General features: G+C 44.3%; 1 pseudogene; it reads left to right on the top strand.

Moving 5' to 3' along the window:
• Positions 1 to 22,094: 22,094 nt before the first annotated feature.
• Positions 22,095 to 23,149, top strand: LOC147458127 (uncharacterized; annotated as a pseudogene).
• Positions 23,150 to 23,603: the final 454 nt, after the last annotated feature.

The raw sequence follows: 23,603 nt of genomic DNA, 5'->3' as shown, positions 1-23,603 counted from the left end.
ACTTGCTTCAAAATTTCCTCTTGCTGAGCAAGACTCACCCGATAAGGGGGTTGATTGGGAGGCAAGCTACCCGGTATGAGATCTATGCGGTGATCTTCTGGGCGTACCGGAGGTAGTTCATCAGGGAGTGCTTCCGTGAAACAATCTTTGTACTTTTCAATAAATTGAAAACGCTTAATTTCCAGACTAGAGAGAGAATCCCCACTAGTTTTATCCTTCTCACGTGCAAAAATCAAGTAAGCAAATGCACACTTCTTCATTTCTTTCTTAATGGAGATATGACTTACAATTGGGAACTGCCAATCTCCTACATCAGCATGAATCTTTATTTTCTTACCCCCATGATCAAAAGTGAGGGTCTTTTTCACATAATCAGGAATAGGTGTCATGTGGAAGTGCCATGGCATACCTAAGATGATATCACATCCCTTGATGGGTGCCATCAAAAATGATTTGAGGTCCTTGTACTCACCAATCCGAAGATTGAGCTGTCCTTGCACGGGAGTTGCATTGGTTGTCAACCCCTCGAATGCCGATCCGGATGTAACCGGTGTGCCAAGCTGAGCCGGTGTGAGGTACAAACATTCTGCAGTATCAAGGGAGATGAAGTTATCCGTGGATCCTGGATCATAAAGAATCAGTACTCGCTAGTTGTTCAAAGACCCCCAGCCCTTCAGAAGCTGACGCTTCCCTTTCTCCGTTTCTGTGTTTCCTTGAACATCTGGAATAGAGTTCGAGCTTGGTGGAGCGGGTTCCTTCCTTGCTTTATCTTGCCTCGTAGAGGCTTGTTCTTGCTGTTGCTGCTTTAGCGGGCAATCCGGTTTCATATGTCCTTTCTCGCCACAGTAGAAGCATCTTCCTTCCTCTCTGAAGGTTTGAAGTTGAGTAGGAGAGAGATACTTAGTTCGCTTGCCATTGCCCTTTGGCTTCTTAGAATGATCATAGTCCCTAGATGGAGGACGTTTTCTTCCTTGGCCCCCTTGGTCATCGTAGACCCCTCTTTGTCTTGCACGGTAAGTGCTATGCTCCATTTTTTTGGGCGTCCCAATTGAGTGAAAATCCTCAGCAATGATTGCTGACTCCATCATCCTCTGAAGAGTATCATGCGGATACACTTTCATACTCTTTCGAAGCTGCGGTTGGAGACCCGCTTCGAACTTTCGTTTCTTTTCCTCGTTGGCAATCTTCATGAAGGGAGTGACCTTCAGAAGAACCGACCAATACTTGTCCACATAGGTCGTTACTCTTTCATGTTCCTTCTGGGCGAGCCAGTCCCATTCCTTCCGTATGCCCTGCTCGAAGTCAGGCGGAAGAAACTGTTCATAAAATTCAGATTTGAATCTCTCCCAAGTTCTAGCCTGAGAACCTTCCAGAATCTTGGCTAACCACCAATTACTGGCCGTTTCCTTGAGGTGCATCCCCACATGGCGCAATTTGGATCTTTCGCCCATTGGTAAAGGCGACTTCAAACTGTCTGATGAAGGATAGTGCTTTGGAGATATCTCTCCGTCCGTTGTAGGTTTCGAACTTGATGTCCTTGTCGCCTGATTTGAAGACTCTCATGCGATGTTGAGACTTGCGACCATGCTTCTTGAATCGAGGCTTATCTTTAGGTTGATGTAGGGTAGTAGTAGTAGCGGCTTCCTTCTTCTGACGAGACAATCGAGAAGTAGAAGTATAATCAGGAGAGTAAGATGGAGATGAGATAGAGATGTCCTTGCTCTCGTCTAACAAAGAGAGCGCTTTTTCCTGGCCTTTCCTTGGGGTAGGCCGTTCATTCCGATCCGAAGATCCTTTGTGCACCTCGGCACGTTCTTCTTCTCTTTCCTCTTGTGGTCTCACACCAACAGTGTGGTCTGGATGCCCGGCTGCATCGGTTCCATTCATTTTCTTCATTCCGCCCAAGAGCTTTTGGACATCTGGCAATAGTAAGATTTGTTGCAAATCCGCAAGCTGAGCTTGCACTTGTTGAAGCTCCTCTTCAACGCTTCTCCCTTGGCTTGACATGGTTCTTCCCGTTCTTCGCGGAATCGTCCTTCTTTGCAGAGAAAGAGAGGAGACCGAGCTCTGATACCACTGTCACAAAACGGGAGCGTACACAAGCACTTAGAAATCTTGAAAAATAAAATATTTTGCAAATGTGAGAGAAGGGAGAAGATCGACACAGTATTGGGGACCAGAAGATGGGCTGGTCCCCCCCCCCCCGGTCAAGAGTATTCTTTATTAAGGGAGAATTCATATACAAGCACGAGAACCCGAGGAAACCCCTCCGTTCTGTAATCTTAGACCCGAAGGTCGTGCTTTCCCGTAAAGGGCTTGGGCACAAGGCCGTTCTTTCCCGTAAGGGACTTAGGCGTGAAGCCGCACTTTCTCGTAAGGGACTTAGGCGTGAAGCCGTACTTCGCGTGAGGGGCTTTCCCCTAAGAAGGGAGATTCCTACAAAACAAACCACACAAAGAAACAATTCGCAATGCGTATCAACACATTATACCTGTCGCTCCTTGCTCGGAAAGGCGACCTCCGTACTCAGTCGTCACACGAACACTTGTAGATTTCCGTCGCCAGCACTTGCTCCAGAAATCTTTAGCGCTAACTCCTTCTGTTGCTCCCGGCGTGTATAAAACTGGAACGCTGGCTGTCTTTTTATAGGCCCGGGCACCCGGCGGAAATAGGGCACAAAAAGCATAAGCTCTGGCGCTTCTAGAGAGAGGAGAGAGAGAGCTCGTTGTTTCTGGCGCTTCTAGAGAGAGGAGAGAGAGAGAGCTCGTTGTTTTCAGCCCATGTGTAGCTTATTAGCATTGGGTTTTTAAAGAGCCTTGCTTTATTTTATTTTAAGAGGGCTGGTCACTTAAAAGTGACCGGCCACTTTATAAAATAAAGTGTGAACCTGTTCAAACTTTAAAAACTCACTTAGTCAGTGAAAACAATGCTACACGAACACATTCCAGGCGTCCCCGGGTGCAGAACACGGGCACAGATGCAATGCAGACACAGACTCCTCGCGGGAAAGCATCTGCCCTCTCGCGAATGTTCCTGCTTTTCGTAAAAAAGCTTCATTGAACCCATCTTTTTTCTTGTGCTTGCGTTCTTACGCGTATTTTCTTACTTAGTTCGGATTTCCTCCTTAGCCCATGGAATGTCCCCTTTTTGATGCACCCGTCACCCATCCTGTGACGCATCAGGGGCACTCGTAACCCGGCCCTTTCAACCGAACTTACGAAAACTCCTTCGTGATGTTTACCGTCACCCATCAAATGACACATCAGAGTTGTCCGTTCTTGATGGCACTTCCTGTAGCTACAATCTTTTAACAGCTCTTAGTGTACACAATAAAATATCATAGAAAAAGAGATTAATCATTAAAAAATTAAGAAAATAGTCTAATTAGCAACATTACCTCAGCCCATAACGACTTAGGTTAATCTCGATGCTCCAGCATTATCCGTGCCATCTCGACCACTCTCCTATTCTTCCGCTCCACAACTCCACTCTCTGAAGGTGTATTGGTATTCGCAGGATCTCACTTGATACCATGGTCCGCATAGAACTGAATAAAACCATTGGAAGTAAACTCCCCACCCCTGCTCGATCGAATAGTCTTCAACACATGATTGCTTTCCTTTTCCACAAAAGTAAGCCAATTCTTGAAGAGGCCAAATGCCTCATGCTTATGCTTTAGAAAATATGCCCAAGTGAAGCAGGAAAATCATCCACCAATAACATGAAATAAAGAGCCTTGTTGAGGGAAGGGGTCTGCATAGTCCACAAAGGTCGGTGTGAACCAACTCTAATACGGCAGTGCCTTTGCATGTAGTAAGCCTGTAGCGTAGATAGTGTGTCGTGCTCTCTATAGTGGGTGCTTCTCACTGCAATGTGCGTGACCATCTCACTCAAAACAGATTGAAAAAAAAGGAACAATAGACAACAACTGAGCTCACAGAGACACAACAACAGCAAACCACAACATTATGCTCGACTATCTCAAAGAACTGATATAGACTCTGGCTTGGCAGCACACTCAGCTCCAGCCCAGGACTCACAGGTACAATGGGGTGTCGAGGCTCAGATGTGCAGGTGCAGGGATGGTGAAGACGTGGTGTATGTATAGACTCACTACTGCTAACGACGACGCTGGACCATAGAGCTAGAAGATGATCCGATGACCCAACAGCTACTACTTATATGTACAACCATAAAGAGCCACCAACGGCTCATAAATGTAAGCCATCTAGATCTATCGCAATTTGAGTGGTGGTGACCTGGCCACGATGCCCACTAGACCACTGTTTGTATCCCTGCTGCCACGTCACTGTCCAGCCAAGAGAGTTTGTCTAGTGCAAACCAGCCTAGACCAACTGTACGAACTGTGTGTCCTGTGAAAGTGACACTGTAGCCTACTTCAGGTTGCCCGCCACAAGACCGCTCACCGTCTCGGTGAGAAAAACAACTGAAACTGCTAATCGACCGCAAAGAAACCACTACTGCACATCACTGTCATTATAAAGAACTGCCTAGTCACCAAAGAGAAAGATTAGTCGCCACACCAGGGAAGGGACCAGCCACTTGCTGCTGGGCAGATAGTAGCGCCTAACCTGTAGTGTACTGAGGACGTCGAGTAACACAGCCATGGCTGTGTGCTCCAGCAATACCGTCACAGCAAGTAACGTTTTGCATCTGAGGCAATGGTGACGAATGAAACCGCTGGTGACGACTGAAACCGCTGAGGATACTGTTGTTGATTGTAGTACTGAACATGAATCTGTGGGTAAAGTTCTAAGAATTTCAACCCTTCTTAGAGCTCATCAATAGTCTACCTTTTTGTTTTGATCAAACAAATCGAGACCTTATTGAAGCTTGGATAGCTGAAGAAGAAAACCTAGAGTGGTATTTTCTTACTTCTTCATTTGCAGGCGAGTGGTTCTAAATCTCTATTGTATCCCTTATTGTAACTCGTGTTGTAATCTTTCATAATAATGGAGAGCCAACGCCAAATGTCTGGATATCCTCTTTTCTTTGGAGAGCCTGGAGAGGATGCAGAATTATTTTTAGCAAATTTCAAGATGTCTTGCCGTATCAAGAGGATAGTAACCGATCAAGAACGTGTAGAAATGTTTGAGGTGGTCCTTAGGAAAGATGCTAGTACTTGGTTTGACTCTTTGCCTGAGGAAGTTAAGGGGAATTACACAGAAGTTTTGAATCGTTTTAAGAGATACTTCTTTGATCCCCAAAACACTCAAAAACTATGGCAAGACATTGTTTCTCATAAGCAAAAAGACTTAGATGACTACTACTTGTACAAGCAAGAGTTTCTACGTCTTTGGGCTCTATGGATACGAAATGTTGCTAACCCTGGTGATGGTGCAGAATTTTTAAAGAAGGAGAGGTTCATAGCCGGACTCTTTCCTGACCTTAAGGTAAAAGTTGAGGCGGGTGCACCTGCTACTTTTGATGCAGCGGAAACTAGGGCTGCTGAGAAGTATAGGAAACTCAAGTGCTTAAGGGGAGAGGTTCCAATAGAAGGTCTTAGACCCAAAGGTAAGTCACAAGCATCAACATCTAGGGAGCTTCCTGAGGTAACGGCTGAAGTGATTGAGAAGTTAAATGAATCTTTAAGCAGCCTGTCAATTCACCTTGCACAAGCTGTAGGTCCAAAGGGACAAGCAAAGAAGTCAGAAGAGCGAGATCCACCACGAACTAGGAGAGTCTTGCAGTGTTGGAATTGCGGAGAGTCTGGACATGGGATGTATAATTGTCCTTGGCCCCGTGGAGAGCCAGGGAGACCTAACTTGAATTACCCAGTGATGAATGCAGGAGAAGGAGCTGGTCAACAACCAAGGCTTCTACAAAGGCAAAATGGACCAAGACCACCTCCACAAGGGGTAGAAGGAGTTCCACCTTTGCCAGATCCAAATGTGCATGTGGTAGAGGTGACAAACTCAAATGAGGTTGACATGGAAGCAAATGGCATTAAGCGTGGCCGAGGAAAAGGTAAAGAGAAAGAGGGTGTCCCATCACAGAGTGACCATGGACAAGGCAAGAAGGCAAAGGAGACCAAGGAAGCTAAGAGGACTCGACGTCGTATCAATCTCCAAGACTTCCCTCTTGGACATGGTATGGCTCCGTACAACTTGTTGGAAGACATGAGAGGTAAGGGTCCTCATATTTCATGCCCTCAATTTCTTGCATTATGTCCACAAGTTAGGAGGGATTTAACAAGGGCAGTTAGCACTAGGAGAAAGGTAAAAGAGAGTGTGCCTGTTGTAAAAATTGCACAAGCTGAAATGAATGAGGACATTACACCGGTGCTAGACTATTACATCAAAGGAAGATTGGTTAGGAAAGGTCTAGTGGATGGGGGTGCTTGACAGAGGGACTCATGCAAAGACTAGGCATGCACATCCATGAGACACCTGAAATCAAACTCAAGATGGCAAACAATAGCAAGGCTAAGTGTGTAGGCATTTGTAAAAATGTCTTTGTAGAGGCCTTTGGCATTAAGAAAGCGGTGGATTTTTATGTAATGTCGACCAAGGGAAGTGGTTATCCATTTATCCTAGGAAGACCATGGCTAATGAAAATGCGAGCTTTGCAGGATTGGGAGAGTGGGAAATTAATTTGCAGGAATGACAATCATAAGAAGGTTGTCTTTGACATGAAGGAGCAACGCCAAGAGGAGCTCCATGAAGAATCATCTCAAAGTGAGATGGAAGAAGGTTGGACCGATAGCACTTCAGAAGAAGAAAGTAGCGGCAGCATTACTGAAGAGGAGTCTTCCATCGAAGTCATGGGGGTAAAGTTTAAGCCAAGCAACCAAGAGACCTCTTGTCAAGGCTTGGAGGAGGTAGGTCCTCAAGAGAACGAAGGTGTTCAAGATGAAGGGATGCTGGAAGGTATGCTATCAACAACACTTACAAAGGATGAAAGAGAGGAGTTCAAATGTGTGCTAAGGAAGTTTCCTAGGCTTTTTGCTAAAGACTACACCGACGTGCGTGGGGTAGATGTTGTTCAACACAAGATTGAGTTAAAGCATGAGGCCACACCTAAAGCTCAGAAGCTTCGAAGGCTAGGAGTTATAAAGGAACAGGCTCTACTTAAGGAGGTAAGAAAGCTTCTAGCAGTAGGTTTCATTTATCCAGTGGAGAATTCAGAGTGGGTCTCTCCTATTGTTGTCACTCCTAAGAAAAATAGCAAGTGGAGGGTGTGTGTGGATTACCGTCCCCTCAATGAGGCAACAAAGAGAGATCACTTTCCCCTCCCATTCCAGGATGAGATACTAAATGAGGTAGCTGGTCATGAGAAGTACACTGTGTGCGATGGTTACTCAGGTTACTTTCAAATAGGGATTGCATTGGAGGATCAATTGAAAACAACCTTTATCACTCCTTGGGGTTGTTATGCTTTTAGAGTCATGCCATTTGGTCTGACAAATGCTCCTGCAACATTCCAACGTTTCATGAATATGGTGTTTCAAGCATTCTTTGGAAAGTCAATTAGGGTGTTCATTGATGATTTCTGTATTTATAGCTCAAAATCATTGCATCTACAAAGGGTAGAAGAAGGTTTAAAGAAGCTCTACGACATGGGAGGTCAACTCAACCCCGACAAGTGCCACATAGGTGAGAATGAAGTGATCTTGCTCGGTCACAAGGTTTTCTATAAAGGCATTGAGGTCGATCCTTCAAAGGCAAAGGCTCTTATTGAGCTCCCATCACCGAAGAGTCTTAAGGAGGTCATCTCTTTCATTCAGAAGGTGAAGTATATGTCACGCTTCATTCACTTAGCCTCGGAGTTGCTTCATCCTTTGCAAAAGTTGACACAACAAGTAGAATTTGCATGGTCTGATGAGCTTGAAGAGTATTTTTGTAACATTAAAGTCATTTTGTCAGAGCTACCAACACTCATGCCTCCTTGTTGGGAGTACACATTCTTTGTTAGCTCTAGTGTTGGAAGGGAAACAATTGGTGATGTGTTGCTACAACAAGATCCCCATAGTACAAGGATGCCACCCATCTACTTTGCTAGTAGGGTCATGAATGCTTTGGAGAGAGACTACACAGAAGCAGAACTCATGATGCTTTCTCTCATGTTTGCGGTGAGAAAGTTTAGATCCTACCTGCTACCAAAACCTTTTGTAATTCTCACTGCAGAAAATTTGTTCCCTTGGGTGTCATCTCAAATGAATCTTAGTACTAGGATCTCAAAGTGGATTATGGAGTTGCAAGAGTTCCAATACTCTTTCAAGGTAGAAGATAGTGTACGTGCACAATTGGCAGGGATTCTCACTTATAGGGTACATGAGAAGGAAATTAAGGTGCCTCAAGTAAAGACCCTACCATTGCCACCACCAAAAAGTATTCCTAATGCTTTTACCTTGTTCTTTGATGGAGCTTTTCGTCGAGCCACAGGGAAAGCAGGGGGAGGGCTAGTATTGCTCAACCCAAGTGGAGAGGTGGTCATGAAAGAGAAGGTCAATCTACCAGGTTCAACTAGCAACAATGAAGCAGAATATGACACACTAATTCATGGTTTAAAAATATGTATTGGCCATGGTATACAACGTCTCATGGTAAAAGGGGATGCACTTCTCATTGTGAAGCAGATTTTAGGCATCTGGGCATGCAAAAATGAAAGACTAAGGGCCAAAGTTCATACCATCCGTAGGCTATTTAATCAATTTGACGAGGTGCAATTATATCATATTCCTAGGAAACAAAATGAAGATGCTGATTTACTTGCACAACAAGCCGTTGCATGTGTAAGGAAAGAAGTGCAGGTCATCATGGTGGCGGCTGCTGTGAAGCAACCGAGGTACCAGGGATTGGAGTCATTGGCTCCCATCATTGGCTACATTTTGGAGGGTGAGTTTCCACCAGAATTCACAAAAGCTCAGAAGAGGAGACTCATGAAGAAGGCAAGCGCATATCTCTTCCTAGAAGGCTCCCTCTATCAAAGAGGGAAGGATCAAGTGTGCAGAAGAGTACCAACTATCGAGGAAATTCCAGCCATTCTAAAAGGTTTGCATGAAGAGGCATGTGGTGGTCATTTTGCCCAAGAATCAACTGTGAAGAAGATTTTGCTTGCGGGGTATGTTTGGCCAAGCTTGCATGTGGATGTTCAACATTGGTGTAAAAGCTGTCACAATTGTCAGATAAATGGAAATAGAAGATTGGTGCATGGCCCAAGGCAAATAGTGCTTGCAAATGGACCCTTTGAAAAGTGGGGCATTGATGCTATGGGTCCTCTGCCTAGGACAAAAAATGGTAAACTCTACATTCTAGTGGCTGTAGACTATATGACTAGGTGGGTGGAAGCTCAAAGTGTGGCAAGAGTGAATGAGAGGACAGTTAGCAAGTTTGTGTATAATCACATTTGTTGCAGATTTGGCACACCTTTGGAGATTGTTTCTGATAATGGTCCAGGGTTTAGGAAGGGCTTGCTCACAGAAGTTTGTGAAGAGCTTCACATTCTACATCATCATAGCACACCATACTACCCACAGTCAAATGGTTTGGTGGAGAAGGCTAATGGTGTCATTGCAGGAATCATTAGAAAGATGGTGCAAAACAACACAAAATTATGGGATGACTTCTTGGATGGTGCCTTGTGGGCATATCGAACCACATATAGGGAAGCCACGGAGTTCACACCATTTCACTTGGTCTATGGTCAAGAGGCTTTACAGCCAATTGAGCTAAACATTCCAACAATGCGACTTCATGGCAAATCAGCACAAGATGATCAAGAAGCATGGATGGATCGACTTCTTACCTTAGCCGAGCTCGAGTGGAAAAGAGAAGCAGCATACGAGTGCTATAAGAGGAAAGCCACACAGACAAAGGAGAAGCTTGACAAGAAACTGAAGGACAAAAGCATCAATGAAGGAGATCTTGTGCTAAGGTATGACAATCGACTCGATAATCGTTTTGATGCCAAATTTGAAACTAGATGGCAAGGGCCATACATAGTCAAGAAGGCTTTCAATTCTAGTTACTATCAGCTTATGGACTTGAATGGTAAAGAGCACTCCAGGAAGGTAAACGGGTATCGCTTGAAACCCTATTTGAGTCGCCTTCTACCAAAGGATCTATCAAAGATCTATCCAAAGGCCGCTGTCTCATGTAAGTATTGTTACATGAAGCATGAGTGTATCTCCAGCCAAAATTCTGAGGGGCCAAACAATGAAGATCTTGTCAAGGACTCTGAAGCACTCTCTTTGGAAAAGATTCTTTATGATGGTACATGAATATACCATCATCCTGGGGGAGGGCTAATGATAGCCGTTTTTTCGGCTCTCTGTAATTGCCATAGTGAGTTATCTCACCCTATCAAATCACTCAAACACTGTGGTTACCCTCACCCTTTCACTGTATATAGGTGCGTGTGAGTTAGGGGACTTTTCCCATATCTCCTTACTGAAATAAAAAACCCTCAATTAGCTAGTCATTGGGCTAGTTGAGCCAAAAAAATAAAAAATATAAAAAATATAAGTATATTATGGCCCATGCGTATGTAAATATTTCTTTGTATATAGGGCCTAAATAAAAGATTTTTTCATAATTATTTTGGTATTTATTTAAATATTTTTACCTAGGTGTGTGTTATTTATGCTCTGTACATTGTCTCACCATTACCACAATTTTTCTTACCATTTTTCATACTCTTTATTCCATATAGAAATTTTTTCATGTAAGCTTCTCTTATATTTGGTGTAACTCCACCCCAACAAAAATCCAAAAAAACTAGTTTTATTTATGTGTATATTTTTTCACTATTGTGATTTTTCCCTTCCTACATCTATTTTGTTTTTTCTTTTTCTAAAAAATTAGAACACCAAAAATATTTATCTTTTTATGGTAGCCTCATAATGAGAGAGATTTCTTTTGACCCCTTTATATTTTTTCCACTTATATTATTTATATTTGACATGTACATATTTTTTAGACCCCTCAATATTTGATTTTCTTAGTTGTACTATTCACTTATATCATGATCTCAACAATATCTTCAATTATAGATCTACCAAATAAGGTCAAGGGTAGGTGGCATGCATACATACACTATGGAGGGCTCACTCTTGGAGGTATTCAAAAGAATCATCCAAAGAAGGACCCCACAAAGACCTTGTGCAGTGGAAAAAAACAGTCGGTTTTGCTGAATTTTTAAAGTTCACTTGCTCTCCGAATTTGAAAAGGTGATACAAACAAAAGTTGTAGCTCGTGGGCTGAACTTTTGCCTCAAATTTTTTCATATTTTTTTGAGCTACGAGCTGTGAGCTATGATTTTATTAGTGGACCCCAGTTTTCCCATGCTATGCAGCCACACTCTCTCTTCCACTTTATCATTTTCCTCTTTCACACACACTTCTCCACTCATCATCCCCACCTCTCTCACCACTCCTCTCTGCACCCTACTCACCTTCTCCTCAACCTTGAAGAATAAGAGAAACCATGGTGAACTCATACCTCCCACACACAATTTCATTCCAAAATTGACCACCTAGTCTCATTTTTCCTCCTCCAAATTACCCATATCTATAAAAAAAACCACAAAATTCAGCCTCTTCTCTTAAAAGACAGCATCATGGTGGTTGATTACTCAGCTTCAATTACCTTGTCTCTCAAGGAAGGTCAAGAGTGGAGAAAAAATGTACCGTCAAAGCTAGTGGACCGTCAACAAGCGTCAAAATTGGCCCTACTCAAGACACTTGGAGCATCAACCTTGTAAGAAATCCACCTTTTCTTACCTCTTAAGAGTTTTTCTTCCTTATTTGTATCCTACATGGATACTCCCATTGTAAATATCCAATTCCATTTGTAAATTAATACTAACTATACTAACACTAACCCACTATGAAAAGTCCTATCACCTCCATTTCTCTCCTCTCTCTTTCCCCACCAACTTCTTGATAATTCCAAGCAAAAGAAATTAGATAAATTGCTGAAAATCTAACCCAACCATGGTTAGAGGAGTAACCCTAGCCTTCAAAATTGCTATAAAAGGAGGGTGTAGCTAGCACAAAAAGGGGGGAGCCATAAGCAAGAGCACTATGCTATAGCTTGAGAAGCCAAGCTCAACCTCTCTAGAAGGAGCTCTTGAGTAGAAGCTCATTGTCTTATGCATGTGCATGTGTTGTAATAGGGGATTAGCAAGGGAACTCTATGCCATTGTAAGAGAGAGAGTGATCATTCAATTGAGAGTAGGAAATCTATCATTTCTCCTACTAGTGTAAGCCCAACATTTGCTGAATCAAGGAGGGTGGATTTGGACTAAGCTTGGATACTTTGTCTCCCTTCCAACGTGAAGTAATGGACAACAATGATGCGTAAGTGTCTTGGTGTTTTTTTTGTTAAGTTCTTGATAGCTTGTCTCTAGTGTTGTCATCAATTTAGCCATAAATCCCACATACTGTAACAGGGCGACAGGGTGGAGAGGACTCCCCTGGCCTTAAGACAGTGATTGGGGTGGCTTTTCTTGTGATGTGTTGTGGTGAAATTTACGCAAGCTATGTTGAACAAATACTAATCTCACTTTGATTTGTCATGACAGATTTGTAAGAAGGTATTAATGCAACAAGCACCCCCTCCTCCTTTCTCTCTCTTTCTTAAATATATAGTTGTGTTTTCTTGATCATTGCCGATACGTTTCAAAGCAGCCCGAGCACTATCTCTCTCTCTCTCTCTCTCTCTCTCTCTCTCTCTCTCTCTCTCTCTCTCTCTCTCTCTCTCTCTCTCTCTCTCTCTCTCTCTCTCTCTCTCTCTCTCTCTCTCTCTACGCGTCCTAGTTCGCATCCAAACTAGGTGGTGCCCCAAATTTGTGTAGGGTTAGGTTGAGGGTTTGTGTGTGTGTTTGTTGTTTTTTCCCAACCCCAACCCAATTGAGCAGCATGGGAGCCTAGAAGAGTGCTTGGAGGCCACTCTTCTTGTTGCCCGCCCCAGACCGCTTCACTGCGTGACGCTGGTGTGTAGATGCTAACTGCTCTGCTCCAAGCTCAATGGTGGCAATGGCTTGCCTGGATTCCTGCAGTATATCCTCAGATAGGCGAAAAAGTGATGTCGAGTTCGACACCGTGGAAGGTCTTGTAACGGTGTGAGGCGGGAGAGGACTGGCAAGTGGTACCGCTGGTGGCACTGGGGTGGCAAGTGGCACTGCTCGTGGTGGTGGACTGGGAGCATGCCTCTCTGGTGGAGTAGAGATGATGGGAGTGGTTGCAACAGAACTAGGCATAGGAGAAGAAGCAACTTCCACTGGGGCTTGGGAGCTAGTCACTGTGGTAAGAGTAAAAATAGCAGCAGTAGAGAGAGGAACACACTGTAGAAGCCACAGTTGTGACATGCATAGTGTGATCTGCAGCGCTTGAACTTACCATTGAACTAGTAGCGGGAGTATGCGAGGAACGTCGAACAGGTTGCTTCACTCGAAGCTGCTGGCTTTCCGAAACTGGTAGTGATATTAAAGATTCTACTGTGTCCCTCACTACCTTCGTCCTCTTTTTCTTAGGCTTACCAGGTAGATCCATTGTCTGTTCAATATCTTTCCCTTTTTACGCTGCATATCCGCATCCACATCCATGGGACTAACAGGTATGTTAGTGACCCAGGCCAACATGGGAGCTCCAAAGCATTGAAAGCTAGATTGCACAGATTGCACCTGAGCTCTGAATCGTTTTGCCCGTGATTGGAAGGAGGTACATAGAATTTGATGAAAGCCACACGGGATAGTGTGGATGAGGCAGTATAGGCCTTTGCAGTGCGAGAATATAGTAGGCACGTCACATCTGCCCTTGCTTACTTTAGCAGCTTTGACCAAAAAGTAGTAATTGAAAATGGCCCAGAGCTTTTTATTTCTTGCATAGTAAGCATGACTAGTACTAAGTAGCTCTTTGCATGCCTCAATGGTCGCATCTTTCGAAAGTTGTGAATAGGTTCTCGGAGCCGGTTTTACTGCAGGAAAGGTTGTCATGCCGAAAGCGTGACCAATGCGTGTAGCAGTCAGTGGGTGTCCTCTTACTTTGGGAAAAAGCTTGAGAACCTCATGGACCATATCCATGGGAATATCAGAAGGCAGATCGGCCTCTGCTAATGCTGACAGACCTAGCGTATGTAGCTGATATTTTGATAAAACTTCTCGAAGGGACGATGAGACTGCTGCAGATGGAAGTGAATTTGGTTTGAGTTTTGGAAGAAGGAGGCCGAGGAATTTGATGGCTCAGCACCTCCGTGATTACCTTCTTCTTTTTCTTTTTCACATCATCTTCCTGTTCATCATTTTTCTCTTGGCTAGAAGACTCTGAGTTCGAGTCAGAGATAGAGCCGGAGTTAGCAGCTCTGTAACTCTCATCACTGTGATAGTGGAGGATAGATCAGTGAGGCCATGGTTGGAAGTTTCTATATCTTCTTCCTCTGTAGAACTTCGAGGTGTTTCAGTAGGTCTTTGTCAAGACAAAGCTTTCTTCCGAGCCTTCTTGCTTGTACCAGCCATCTTGAATTGGTCTATTTTCTTTTCTTTTCTTTTTGTGCTGAGATAGGTTCTGATTGACTGAAAAGCGTGAAATGATAAAAATACCCCAGGGAGTCACAAAGGCCGTTTTAAGCTAATCACTTGGATGGATGCCCAACTGATTGTATCCACTGAACCCATCCATGAAACTGTACAATACACGCCCTGCTACATCTTCTAGCACAGGCTCAGTGAAAGGTGTGGAGAAACCATCTTGGATAGTTACCTTGTTCAGAGCGCGGTAATCTACGCACACACGGATTTTATTGGACTGCTTCTTAGGCGCTATCACCATGGGTGTTAACCACTCAGAGTGCTCCACAGGTACAATGATCCCTGCCTCTTCCATTTTGTCGAGCTCTGACTTAACAGCCTCTGCATACTTTGGATTGAGCTTGTAAGCTCGGCCTCTGACAGGCTTAGCCCCTTCAACTAGAGGGATAGTGTGGAGACCCAATTCTGGTGGGATCCCTTCCAAATCCTTGTAGAACCAAGCAAAAACATCCTTAAAAGAGTGTATAAAAGAAACTACCTGATCAAGTAATGTGGGATGTTCCCATAACCAAGCTGCTAAGAGGACGTGCTGAGGGTTGTCAAGGTCGCCCAGGTTGACTTTTTTGACCGGGTCAGGAGGTGTAACTGTGGAGGGTACTTCGGAAGTTGAGAAGTGAGCTGCCTCTTGGAGCTTCGAGACATTTTGATCGATTGGAAACTCTGCATACTCTTCTTGTAACCATCTTGGTGGAAGCTCCTCGAGGGGTAATTCTTCAGACACAGACATAATAGAGTGCTTTTGAGGGGGCGGGACGTCCAACCTAGGAGATGTTAAAAGGAAGGGGGGAATCATTGGCAAGTTCATGCAGAGGAGATTTCTTCCCCCTTCGGTGATGTGTTATAGGTTCACCAAGGCTGACGTCTTTTATTAGAGGAACACTTGAATCATGGGAATCATGGACTAACACACTTACTTCTTTGACTGACACACTTTTTGCTGTAGGGCTTGGGACACTGGTGTCCGCCTGAGGAGCTGGGAGTGAGTGTGTTACCGGCACAGGTGGGGTTTGAATAGAGACCACATAGCATGGGATCGAGGTGGTAGCTTCCAACCACTGCAGTAGGTCTTCGTCAGACCCGTCAGGTGGGATGGGCTGCTCAGGGTCGGGGTTGGACTGTACTGACAATGAGCTGTGATGAACCACTGGATCCATACCTCCTTCGAGCCGAATTGGTTGCATGGGGGAGCCAGGAGTATGTATCCACATGGCGTCGTTTCCCCAATCATGAAGTGCCTTAGTATGCCGCAACCATGGTCTACCAATAAGCAAAGGAAATCCTCCCTCCTCCTGAGGAAGACTGACCACCACAAAACCCAAGCTAAATGTGAAGTCTTGTACCATCAGACGTACCTTCTCTACTATGCCCACATGGTTGACTGTCCTCTAGTTTGCCAATGTAACAGTGAATGGAGCAGGGCGGGTAGGCTGCAGACCTAAGGCCAACATAGTAAATTCTGGCATCAGATTGATCCCAGACCCACCATCCACTATGACGCCTGAGAATTGATGCCCAAGAATAGACAAAGTAAGATGAGGACTTTTGTAGTCGGTGAGGGAAGCAACTGGAAAGAAAATCATGTAGGACTCCAAGGGCTGCACCGGTAGGTGCTCGGCACTAGGCCCTGCACCATGATACAGAGACTGGATGATGGAAAGGGTGTCACTTCGAAAATTTGTATCAAGTCGAAGCATGTCGTACAATGACACTTGCTGAAAGGTGTTTTTCAAGATAGACTCTACTGTAGGCTTCTCTCTTTTGATGAGATCTTGCTCTGGTATCTTAAGCTTCTGCAAGTCCTCTACTGCTTCCATGAAAGCACCATCAATATCTGATAGAAGAGAGGTAGGTTGGCTCTTGGCACTACCTGTTGGTTTTTCAGCTATTGAGGGAGTTTGACTCATTTGTGTGACTGGAGATTAAAAAATTGGACCGCCAGGGAGGCTGAGACCAAGAGCAGCTATGTGCCCGTGTGAGCACACCAGCCGGCTCTTCCATCTGCTTCAACCCATCGCGAGAGGCAATTACAAGAGTGGAAGGTGGGGCCTGTGGAATGGTGCTTACTGTGATGAGGTTAACCTTTGGGAATGTAAACTCCTGTTGATTCTGGCTTGTGGTTGAAGATATGGAAGCACGTTGTTTTGGGCAGTCCTTACTATAGTGATCCTTAGCTTCAGGGCATTGGCGGGAAGGAGGGGACCCTTCTGGCAACGGATATTTCCTCTGATAATGTCTATACTCCCCGCACCTGTAGCACAAAATTGGCCTATTGGAGGGGCGAGGTGGTCTCGGTCCTTGTTGCATGGAGCCGGATGCTGAAGTGTAGAAGCTTTGGGGACTGAAGGAGTACTAGCATGATAAAAGCTGGGGGATGCAAGGTTGTTCTGTGTACCTTGCATAGCTTGCATAGGAGGTGTTGTCAGCAGAGGTGGCATCGGGTTTTGATGGCCATAGAGTGAAACCATGTTGGATGCAGGTGCTATCCCTTGTTGGAGAGAAGGACCTGGACTTTGTTGTATTTGCCGCAATCCCTTGATATAGTAGCAATCCTTGTCTTCATGCCCCGACTTTTCACAGAAGTGGCAATAAGCCCGAAGGGGACAGTCCTATGGAGGATGTCCTGGAGAGCGACACGAGCTGCACCATACCATAGCCTTAGTCTCCTGCTGAGACCGAAGCTCTTCTAGCTCTCTCTTGATTTGATCCAAAGCCTCAAGATGTGGTGGTTTCTCCTGTCGAAGAGAGATTGATTTCTCCTCTTGAAGAGCGCGTTGTAGTTTTAGGGCTTTAAGTTCTCTACGTAAAGAAGTCAATGGATCAGCATGACTTTCCGAAAACACAGAGGGGGTCTCTACGTGAGGGGAGTTGTTGAATAGCTTCCTAGCCCTCTCTATCCTAGTAACAACTGCGATGAACTCCTCCAGAGTGGCGTCAGGTCGTAAACTCTCTCGGAGTTTTTGCTGAGAAGTTTTGGGAAGCGCCTTCTCCATCCACTTCTTAACCATAAATTCACCGGGTTGTTGGGGAAGCTTGGCAACCAAAGACTTGGTTTTAGTCATAAGTTCTGCAAAAGTTTCCTCTGGCTGGAGCACCATGTTGGCCAACTCATCCAAAACCTTCTCTTGGTAGTCACTTGGCCTGAATGTTGCACAAAATTGTTGTCTTAAAGCTGCCCAAGTTGCAAAATGGTTCTCTGCAAACTGACTGTACCATTTGTCTGCTAAGCCATCCAAGGTAGATGGAAAGAGTACCAAATAAGCATCTTCTCTATTAAGACCACGACCCCTACAGAGAGACAAAAACCTTCTTACATGGTCGTCTGCATCTTCTGAAGAGAGTCCCTTGAAGGTAGGAAACTTGATGTTTACCTTGGCCAAAACACTGGCCAACGCCTCCATGGCCTCTTGCTCAGGAGCCCGTTGCTCAATAGCTTGCTGTAACAAAATAGGAGGGAGCTTTACTGGGGAAGGTGACCTGGAAGATGTCGAACCGGATAGGGGAATGGGTGATGTCGTATGTGGAGGTATGGGTGATGAGGTTGATGGACTTCTACTAGGTACCAAGGGTCGTCTTCTGTTGTAGTACTTTAGAGGACTCAGTAGTGCGCTTTGACGCTCGAATGACTGCCTTGTATGTGTCATGCAACGACCACAAATCCAACCAAAGCTCGATATAACACAGCTTAGGGCAAGAAGACACTTAATTGCTTTAACTGGCTGAAGACAAGTCTAGACTCTACTAGACCAGGCAAGTGACTAGACCCAGGCTGGACCAGGGACGAGGAGGACTAGACCAGGGTCGAGGAAGGACTAGTCCAGGGACGAGGGCTGGTTGGACCAGGGCGAGAGAGGGCTAGGGGGTGAGAGAGGACTAGAGCAGTTGGACTAGGGCGAGAGAAGACCAGATCAGTAGACCACACAGTGCAAGGCAAGGTAGGCAAAGCTAGGTAAAAACCAACTAGCTTCACTGTTTATATTCTCAACAGAGAGTGAGACTTCAGTTGAGGTCCCATCGTGATCGCCAAAATGAGAGCACCTGTAGCGCAGACAGTGTGTCGTGCTCTCTACATTGGGTGCTCCTCAGTGCAATGTGCGTGACAATCTCACTCAAAACAGACTAAAAACAAAGGAACAATAGACAACAACTGAGCTCACAGAGACACAACAACAGCACACCACAATGTATGACTCGACTATCTCAAAGAACTGATACAGACTCTGCCGTGGTAGCACACTCAGCTCCAGCCCAGGACTCATAGGTACAATGGGGTGTCGAGGCTCAGATGTGCAGGGATGGTGAAGACGTGCTGTGTGTATAGACTCGCTACTCCTAACGATGACGCTGAACCATAGAGCTAGAAGATGATCCGATGACCCAACAGCTACTACTCATATGTACAACCGTAAAGAGCCACCAACGGCTCATAAATGTCAGCCATCTAGATCTATCCCAAAGTGAGTGGTGGTGACCTGGCCACGATGCCCACTAGACCACCGTTCGTATCCTTGCTGCGGCGTCACTGTCCGGCCAAGAGAGTCCGTCTAGTGTGAACCAACCTAGACCAACTGTACGAACTGTGTCCCCTGTGAAAGCTACATTGTAGCCTGCTACAAAGCCTTGGGATGGATTCATGATGTTGTTTCCCACGAATGCAAGTAATGCATTTCCCATGCTTTCTCTCAACATCTGGTAAGCCTTGGAGCATTTGCTCACAAAAAGCAAGTCGAAGGGCATCATTGTTCAAATGGCCAAACCTGTAATGTCTAAATCGCATGTGGGTATCGGAGTCGATGAAGAAAGAGCATAAAGTTGATAGAGGCCGTTCTCTACCGAGCCCCCTTTGACTTCTATACCAGTTTGCCGATCCCGTATAAATACCAAGTCCTCTGTGAAGATCACCTCCATGCCAAGCTTGCACACCTCATGCACTAACATAAGATGAAATCCCAGCTTTGGAGCATATAGTGCCTTGGAGGTATGCATACCCCCTCTGCCATCGAGAATGAGTTCCATGGAACCCTCACTGTGAATGGAAATTTCAGATTTGTCGCCGATGAAGATAGTACCACAATGTCGTCGCCTGTTGGACAAAAGATCCTTTGAGGGTGTCACTATCAAGAATCCAATCACGATTGTCTCGACTCATCTGTCACCATAACCTCCGATGTCCTCGAATAGTCCGTTGAAGGGAGAATCTCCAAATCAACAAAGACCGGTTATAAAAATAAATACTGAAAGGGGCGTCAAACCATCGGGCCAATACCTCTAACTGTGATAAGTGACTTTTAAGTTTCTGTTCATGTGTTGCTATTGAATTCACGCTTGGAGTATCCAAGCATGTAACACAAGTTCATCAGAGGATTCCAGAGAAGAACAAGGATCGAATGATAGTGCATCTCAAGGTTTCGTCGATTGAGACTGACGTGCCAATGGACACAGGAGGCTAGCGAGGCTACCCAGAGGTCCTAGGGCACAAGGAAAGAAAGGAAAGGGAAGCAACTGGTAGATCAGAGAATTCCAAAGATCTAGATTGAGGTGCCAAAGACGGGGAAGCCTGAAAGGCTACGGAGAGGTCCTAAGGCAACAATAGATTTATTCTCGAGTAGAAGCCTTGAGATAAATCCTTGAGATAATTCCTTGAGATAAATCCTTGATAATATGCAACAATAGATGGGGCTTAATTTGTGAAGAGATAAAAGAGTTATGCAAAACCAAAGTATTAGAGGCTTCTTGATAAAGGTATAGGGTAAAACCTAAACGTAGCTCTTTTTTTTTATTGTGGACCTTAAATTATCCTTAAGAAGGTTAAAGCTCACGCTTTCAATTTGAGTTACCTCCATATAAAGGTACAAAATGTGGACACATGTTCACTCAAGAGAGATGTAAAAGTCATTAGATAACTCTCATCTAGTAATTATAGTGGACGAACATTTTGGAGTATAGCCATAAGGGATACTCACATGCTCAAAACCACGTAGAGACTCTGCTATCACTAAGGATTAAAGTAAATTGTCAACTCAGCTTTACACCTACATGGAAACTTGATAATACACTCAATAGAAAACTATCTCTATTTTATGTCAAGGTGAGGATACCTCAAACACTGAGGTGTGGAAGAATGTAAGTTTCTCAATCCTATGTGTAGTGTGAATTTGGTTTGGAGGGAGGGGGGGGGAGGGAGGTGGGTGTTTCAAATCTGGATATCAGGTTCTTATGTTGGGCAATCTTCATACATGTGTCTTGAAACTCAAATCCTATACGTGCCAAAAGTAAGATGCACAATATTTATGCTCTGTGGAAATTCATGCATGTGAGGACTTACTAGCATACCCTCCCCATATTAGTAGCTTGAGATTCAATCAAGTCTGACTAACGCAATTGCTGTATCTACTCTGCTAGACTTTGAACTACAATTATCGTTGACTCGTCCATTCCATTCGTTATCTTCTCCTCATCAAATTCTATGATTGGTTTTCCTTCTTGAGCACCTAAAGACTGAGGTGACACCTTTGTGGATGGTCCTAGCCTCACAGCATTTTGTTGGCTGTTGTGGCATCTTCTTTGCTAGATTTTATGTGACCTTAGTCGCTACAAGAGAGAGAAGTGCTAGTGTGAGCATCGATAAGAGAGATAGCAGTTCCCTAAATTTTAGGAGATGCTTCCGTTGGGCTCCCACTGGTCTTTTGACCATCTATCCCCATTGGGACCGCATCCAAAAGTGCAATGTGGCCCAACTGTCGGGTACTTTTTGTTGGTGATCCCACCTTGACTTTATGCCTTTATTGAGTTCACTGGCCTTTTGACCATCTATCCCCATTGGGACCGCATCCAAAAGTGCAATGTGGCCCAACTGTCGGATACTTTCTGTTGGTGATCCCACCTTGACTTTATGCTAAGTGTGACAAGGGGATCTGCATGATCTTGCACTGAGCCTAGACATCCTCTTACTATACGAATTCCAGAGCCGACCAACTTCCCGTTTGCGGGTGAAACTATCGTTCACATTGGCCATACAATGTCCGACTATTTGCAATTTCACAAAGAGGGTTTAAAAATTAAACAAAATCATTGGAAAGAAACCAACAACTAAGGTTAGTAGTTGCGACGTCCTCGTGACAACTTGGCTATCGGTAAGTATGAGGGTTTGTGTGGTTTAGCATATTGTTTGAATGTAGAAGAAATGCCCATTCAATATGACTACTCCTCATACACTAATATGATGACTGACAAGGAGTTCTTCTTTTGCATATTAGAGTATTTGGATGATTTGCAGAAGCAAAAATTGTTGCAAAGTCTCTATTATGCATTGATGGTAAGACAATGCAAAGAGTTGGTATGACAAACTTCGGGTTTATAAAGTCCTCTTTTGTATGTACATGTTGGCAGATATGTTGAGGGACCTTAATACATTGAATACTCATTTCCAGAAGGAAAATGTGGATGTTCCTTCTATAAGTGTTGAAATAGTGGTCACTGTTGCTTCTTCGTAATGAAAATTTCTTGAGCAAGAGTTTGGAAATGCTACTCACTTCTTGAAGAATTTTATGGATGCCACAAAGGACCGTGTTTTTGTGTATGTTATTGATGATGGCAAGGAGATTTCCCATCAGCTATTGTATGCTAAAATTGCAGGCAATGATGCAAATGGGTTGCCATTGGATAGGGAAGGGGGTGACGTTATAAATTTGACAAAGAGCTTTGTCTTGAAGGTGATAGAATCTGTAAATGATCGATTTCCAGATGTTTATTGCTGCAATGCAGCTAGACTTTTCAGCTCGTATTACTATCCTTGCAGAACAAAGATCGCGGAGGAGATAAAAGCAAGAGAGAAAAAGCTCTCAGAATGGGTTGAGAAATTGCTTGAGAAGTTTGGAAGTTTGGTTGACATTGACAATTGCAAGGCGGAGTTGCTATTGTTCACAGATACTTTGTATTATGGTTGCGAGGGAATGAATATGTAAGATACATGGCGTGTTTTTTGTTCTAATAAGAATTGGATGCAGACGTATGTGAACCTAACAAAGTTGTGGCAGGTTATGCTAGTTCTTCTTGTGTCATCTGTGTCATGTGAAAGAGGTTTCTCAAAGCAAAATCTCATCAAGACGCATGCTCGGGAGTGCTTCAATGTGGAAACACTTGAAGCATCAATGCGTGTTTCATTGCTTGGACCTAGCATTGAGAATGTAGAATGGAACAAGGTTTATGATATTCAAGTTTTCATGTGCCTGGGCAAAAGACATTAACACTCTCTTGCTAGTTGTGGAGGGGATCCTCTCATATTAGGGCCTATACTTGCTCTTATTTTTTGTTGGTTCTTTTGAGATTGCCTGTGATTGATGTCGGGTTGATTTTGCAGTGTAACGAACACATGGTGTGTAGCACTAAGTCTCAATCCTTATTGGTTATTGAGGACTGCCGGAGATGGGGACTACCATGCAGTAGCTGCAGCAAGTGTGGTGGCCGATATGCTCTTGGGGAGAGACTAAGCGTCCAGCTCCAGTGCAAAGCGGAGCAGACACTAAGAATTGAAGAGTTTGAGGGTCGCTTTACAGAGTGCAATGTCATCTTGGGCACGTTCTTCCTCTTGATTGCATTGTAGTAGGAGATCCGTGCTTGGATGTGCCAACATGATGTATTCGACATATTTCAGGCTGCTAAATGTATAGTTGTTCAAACTCTGGTTTTTTGTAGGTGTCGTGATTCTAGTTGTGAAGTGTTTTAAAATGAAAGTCTCTTTTGGGATTCTGTACTTTGTGCCTAATTCTGTAGTAGTGAGTGATATTTGGTTGTTGACTGTTTGGAAAGTCCTTAGTCTACAGATTCTGTATTTGCGATAAGGAGTGTCTTTTGGTCTTCTGGAAATAGATATCCTCATCCAAGTTATGGCATCTCAACAGTTTTTATGTATATACCTAGATGAATCAAGGATAAGCCTAGATTCACGCTTAAAGGAAAGTGCAAAGTATAACCCGTGGTAGTCACCCAGCTCCATTATGCATAGTATTGACTAAATACCACGACATTCCCACTAACGTCTCGTCGGTGCCCAATAG

This window comes from Adiantum capillus-veneris, chromosome 5, assembly GCF_014529385.1.
Source record: "Adiantum capillus-veneris isolate H3 chromosome 5, ASM1452938v2, whole genome shotgun sequence".
NCBI lineage: Eukaryota > Viridiplantae > Streptophyta > Polypodiopsida > Polypodiales > Pteridaceae > Adiantum > Adiantum capillus-veneris.
This window is presented reverse-complemented; position numbering and strand designations above follow the sequence as displayed.